We start from the raw sequence: 6,018 nt of genomic DNA, 5'->3' as shown, positions 1-6,018 counted from the left end.
AAGGAAAACCGGTCCCGTCACTCCTCGTGGGGAGAAAGCCTGTTACAGCGCCCGGGCCTTCCAGGGCGGGGTTTGACTCTGGCCCAGCCTGTGCTGATCTCGCGCGTCCCTGAAGTCTCCGAGCCCCTGCCTCTGTCACCATCCCCTGTGGGTGCCTGCGACCCCCACACAGCCCCTCTGCGCGCCCCCTCCCGGCTCGCCGGCCGCTGTTGGGCGTATGCCAGCGGAACTTAGCACCGGGTGGAGCCTGGCCCTCGGCCTGAGCGTGACCCGTTGCCCTGCAGAGAGGCTCCGTGTGACTCTCACTGCCTGCACACTCAGCTCATCCACGGGTTTACCATAATATTGCTCACCAGCTCCTGATTATTAAACATTTAAATTATTTCTAATTTTTTCATGATTATAAACAGTCTTTTAATTAATGTCCTACGCAAAATCATATCTAATCATTTCCCCAGGACCAACTTCTAGAAATGAACCTGCAAGATTAGAGGGCTTGCACCTTTGTAAAGCTTCCAACCTGACAAACAGCCCCCAGGAGCCTGTCCCGTGCTGCATGGTCCCCGTGTGGTCCCCGCACGTTGCTGGGCCCGGGTTTCATTCTCTGTCATGTTGCCACTGTTACAGGTGAAAGGTGGTATCAATGATTACACTTACGGACCACCGATGAGGTCAACACTCTCCCGTGAATGTGGGATTTGCACAGGGCCCGAACAGCTGCAGGAAGGTGAACCACAGCCACTGTCAGCCACCCACGCCCTCCCGGGACCTCAGCCCCCACCTTCGCGGACATCTAGGGACAACTGTTACCACGGCTACCGGCTGGCATGGGGGGGCGCCCCAAACTGCCCTCTCCCCTGTGATGCTGTCACCTCCAACCAGGGCACCCACCTGGTCTGCCAGGCCGCACCCCGGGGTCGAGCTGACAGCCCCCGTCCCTGGCAAGCTCTCCTTACATTTGCATTGGATTATTACTAAAACTAAGGGGCATCCTCCTGGGAAGCCAAGTGGTGTGACCCACGGGACGTTTCAAGGGTGGGGGTGTCAGGTACCCATGAGGGGCAGCTGGATCCCAGCCTGTCCGTCCCTGTGGGCTGAGTCCCGGGGCCCTGACCCTGACGTGGCCTCTCTCCAGCTGCACGGGAAGCCAGTCCTGAAGGCGACCAGAAACCCCAGCATCGCAGACAGAAATGAAAGTCAAAACAATTGCTCTGCGATCTTTATTTATATTCTAGGAACCTGTTTCACATGGAAATGCAGATAATGAACAGGCACTGATTAAATTGTCCATATGAATATTCATCAAATCACCTGGACTTTGATGTGAATTTTATTCTTTCTCCCCAACTGTCTCTGAATAACAAAGCTTCCTTCCTTCTCCTAAGAGGGGCGTCCAGCTGATTAGAAAAAGCCAGCCACTGAGTTTGAATTTCTGGGGGGGAAAAGGCTTTAGTAAACAATAGCATTGGGTTTCAGGGTCTAATTTGATCTTCCAATTTAAGATAAGTTCCACCTTCAAAGTCTAACCGAATATAGTTTCTTTGGGCAATAGCGAAGAGAGAATGAACAATTACTTCCTATGAATGGACGTGTATTTAATGAGTACTGGGAGAACATTATATCTTAAAGGATTATCATACTAAACTATAGTGCAGGACTTTCCTAGGATAAATGTTAAACCAATGTCCACATTGGTGGACATCTAAAAGGGAAAAATTCCTGAAATACCGAAAGAAAGAAAGAAAGAAAGAAAGAAAGAAAGAAAGAAAGAAAGAAAGAAAGAGAAAGAAAGAAAGAAAGAAAGAAAGAAAGAAAGAAAGAAAGAGAAAGAAAGAAAGAAAGAGAAAGAAAGAAAGAAAGAAAGAAAGAAAGAAAGAAAGAAAGAAAGAAAGAAAGAAAAGCTGACCCTTTGAAAGCAGCTGGATTTGGAGGCAATGTCCCCCTCTGTGCAGACCTCTGTTTGGAGGCTTCTCTCAGTCCCTGGGGAGGGGGGAGGGTGCAGCACTCCCCTGCAACGCAGCCCAGCTGACCCGGGTGTCACAAGGACTTGCCCTGCTCTTCCCATCACCCCCTCACAGCACCTCCCTCCTCGAAGCTCCCGAAACCAGTCCTTCTCACCTTTGCTCCCAGGCCTGGGGGAGGAGGAGGAGTGTGGGGCAGAAGGACCTGCAGGGGCAAAGGTCATCCCCTTTCCCCTGGGCTGTGCCCCCCCAGGCCCCTGCACACGCCCCTGTGCACCCCGGCCCCTGGCACAGAGGAGGCTACTGGTCTGTGGGTGCAGTGAACCCCTGGCAGACCCAGAGGAGAGGCTGGCTCAGTCCATCTGGGCTGATGAGCCCATGGATCAGAGCCCACACTCCACACTGGGGTGAAGGCAGAGTCCTCTCAGCCTCTGGGGGTCCCTGGCCAGTCCTGGGGCCTGCCTCTGCTGGACTGACTGGGTATGCAGATATTTCGGTCCCCGAGGACCACCCCCAACACAGGGCCACACGGGACCAAACCTTCCCTCCAGTGGGACATTGACCTTAAAGCCCCTGGCCATCTCCCCAGCTGCATCCCATCCCCCCACACTCCCGAGCTCCTCATCCCCCCTCCCATCTCTCTCCCCCAGCTGCTCCTTCCAGAAAAAAAACCCAAATTCACACTTAACTGTATATTTAGTTCCCCAGAGAAAAACGGGTCACTGCGTTGGGAGGTGCGGGCGTGCAGCCCCTCTCTGTCTCCCTGCTTGCTCCCCCACCCGTTCCGGAGCTGGTCCCCTGACCTTGCAGGGCAAGCCTCCTGTAGGCAGAGGGCTCCAACCGGGAACCCTGGGGCTAGGACCAGGATTTCAATGTCCCATGGACCCAGACCAGGCCCAGCATCAGGCTCGGGGTAGGTGCCGAGCCACCCGTCTTTGTGCGGGGGAAGCCAGCACTTCAGTACTAACCGTTCCAAGCAAAGAGCTCGCGTCTGCCCCACGCCTCTGCCACTGCCACTGCCACGGGCCCCCCAGAGAGCCCAGAGCAGACAAGGACACCCTGCCACTGACCACGAAGAGCCTCGGGCAGGAGGAGAGCAGTCTGTAGGTTCGGGGCCACGTGGCAGGCCTGCACCCCCTGAGAGCTGAGGTCAAGCCCCATCCAAACTCATAATTCCCTCCTGGAAAGCGGCTCCCACGCGGCCCCAAAGCATCAGCACGTGGCTGGGCTGCAGACCCAAGCTCACAGCTGTCCCATCGGAGCCCTGGCCTCCCGTGAGTGGCAGCAAAGTACAGAGCTGTCCGAAGAGGTGTGTACGATCAACAGGTGACCATGCAGCTGTATAATTTCTAAATATTAACCGACTAGGAGAATGAGCTGTTTGCGTCTCCACTCAGCGTGTTCTCTGGAACATTCAGCCCCGTGAGCGACAAGATGCTGGAGGGGCTGCCCGTCCTGCGGATCACGGGCACAGGGCACATCCAGGGAAGAACAGGAAACTGTCGTAGAGAAGCGACCCCCGTGCTCCCCCGTCTCGAGGCCATAGAGTGGCCAGGCGTGTTCGTCTCCCGTAATCATGGAGCCCAGGATGTGGCCCGAGCCCCGCGGACGGTGGCTCTGGGGCAGGAGGTACAGGAAGGAGCCTGGCTGGGGAGCCGCCGCCCCACCACCGAGGAGGAGCCATTTCCAGGTCCCAGCAGGGCCCTGCGTCCTGGTTACTGCCCCTCAGGGCTGGTGAGACCGTCTACCTGTCCAGGGCCCGAGGTCACTCAGGGCACTCGGGACTTTCACCTTGTCCTGGGCCCTGAGAAGCCTGCCCCGCGTGAAGGAGGCGGGGAGAGGCAAGGTCCACAGGGAGGGGCAAATGCTAGTAACCCCCCAATCCCCGCCCTGGCAAGGACCCCGGCCCTGCCTCACAGCACAGCCTTAGCCCGGCACTCACTGCCACGTGCATTCTTCACTCCCTGAGAGGCACTGGACGCTCGCTGTGGCCCAGGCAGCAGACTCACACGGCTCCTCTGAGTTTCTGAGCCCTGATGTGTCCCGAGAGCTGCAGAGCCGGGACCCCCACCCATCTCACCGGCTGCGCGGCAGCTACCCCGCCCCCCACGGACCTCCATCTGTCCAGATCAGAATCCTCTCTGGCCAGGTTCTCCCAGAACACCGGCTCTCCCCCTGCTTCCTTCCCAGGGACTGACTCCCTGCAGGCCCTCTGCCCATGGGGGTGTGAATGAGGCAGCCACCAGCAGCACTTCCAGCAGCTTCCGCAGACGGGGAAGACCCTGCCTTGCCAGGGGTCCGCTCTGTCCAAAAGCACACTTGTTAATCTTGACCTATGTCCCCTTTTCTACTTAAAATAAGCTGGATGCACAGGCAAAACCCTTTGGAAAACCAGCCGGTTAGACCCAGGGAATGGCGCTCGGTCTCAGGCAGCTCAGGACACAGGGAAGCTGGACCCCTAAGAGAGATAAATAAGGTCACATTCACAGGCACCAGGGTTCAGGACTTGGGCATATCTTCGGGGGGATACGTATCTCCCCACTAGGGAAACTCCATCCATCGCCCACTCTGGCGACAGCAGAGGTCCTGGGGCCCCTGGCGGGTCCCTGACCACGTGGCCAGGCTGGATGTGCCATTCCCATGAAAGCTTTCTCTTCAAAAGTTCAAACAACGCGTCAGCACACGAGCCGCTGGTACTGATCTCCAGGGCGCCTTTCTGCGCACGTCTTCAGCACCTTTCCCGGGAATTGACGCCCTCCCTCTTCCCCAAGGAAAACGTCCTCCTTGAAGGGAAGGGTCCTCCATCCAGAGCCCTGCCAATTCCCACCCCGGCACGTAAGGTGCCCGATGACATCTGTGGAACATGTCCTCCCTGCAGCACAAGCCCCCTAGGGAGGAAGAGGCGCCCGACAGAGGGGCAGTGAGGACGTCTGTGGGAGGGCAGCTCACTCAGCCATGCATCGGGGACCCAGCGGCCGGGTCTATCACCAGGCCCGTGAGTCACCTGGGGACTTGGGTTCTGCCGGCAAGAAAAGCTTCGCCCACCTGATGCCACACCTCTTTCTGCGAGCTGGACACACGGACAGCGTGCGGCACTTCGCCCCTGCAGACGGCATGCGGGTCTCGCCCCTGCAGCCCGAGGGCCGAGCCGTGACCTCCAGGACAGAGCGGGCTACTGCCGCCGCCGTCTCCCAGACGGCAGCTCTGGAACTGGCTCAGGACACTGCACCCGCCCGGCCTGCTGCCTCCGTGGTTCATCCATCACACGGGAGGCACGGCACCACCGCGGGAAAGGGGCTCTGGCAGTGAACGCGTGTCCCAGGCACCGGTGTGTGTTGACCAGTTCACTCCGACATGTCCGTGTGCGTGACGGCAAGGTTCTCCCCGACCAGATGCTAGCCAGGCGCTCCCAGCCCCCTCTGCGCAGGCCTGTAAAGGCATGACCGTTTCTAACAGCGCAAGGCCCCAGCCCTAAGGGTGACCCGACCCCTGTAACGCGGGCCTGAGAAAGCTCAAGGCCGCCCACAGAGCGCCCGCGTGCTCTAGCAACCCCAGCCTCGCCAGCAAACCCAGACGGGGTCCCCGCGGCCAGGCCCCAGCTGGGAAAAGCTCCCTGTCTCTCACTCACCAAGCCATCTCGCAATACTAGCTGGGGGTCCGGCAACTCAATTCGGTGCTGACACGTCTCCCTGGAGGCAGCATCAGACCTCACGGGTTAAGGGCTCCGTCCCATCAGACTGCCCCTCCCCCACGTCAGACCCTACCTGCACCTGTGCCTTTGACCCACCAGCTTCAGATTGAAGGTTTCCATGACCCCCTGTTGGGGTTTGGAGACTTGCTAGAGGGGCTCACAGAAGTCGGGGGGACACACAGACAAGCAGCCAATGAAGACATGTGTAGGCGGGATGAGGAAGGGGCTCCCAGGCCCCGTCTGTACGCCACATCCCAGCACCCCCACGTGTTCCTGGAAGGACCTTGAATCTCACAGCTCAGGAATTTCATGGCGGCTTCACTCTCGGCATGACAGACCCTCATGAGCTCCAGACCCTCCCCTCCC

The sequence above is a fragment of the Ursus americanus genome, chromosome 6 (genome assembly GCF_024610735.1).
Source record: "Ursus americanus isolate L20-20 chromosome 6, mUrsAme1.1.p, whole genome shotgun sequence".
NCBI lineage: Eukaryota > Metazoa > Chordata > Mammalia > Carnivora > Ursidae > Ursus > Ursus americanus.
The sequence above is the reverse complement of the archived record's forward strand: the minus strand, read 5'-3'. Positions refer to the sequence as shown.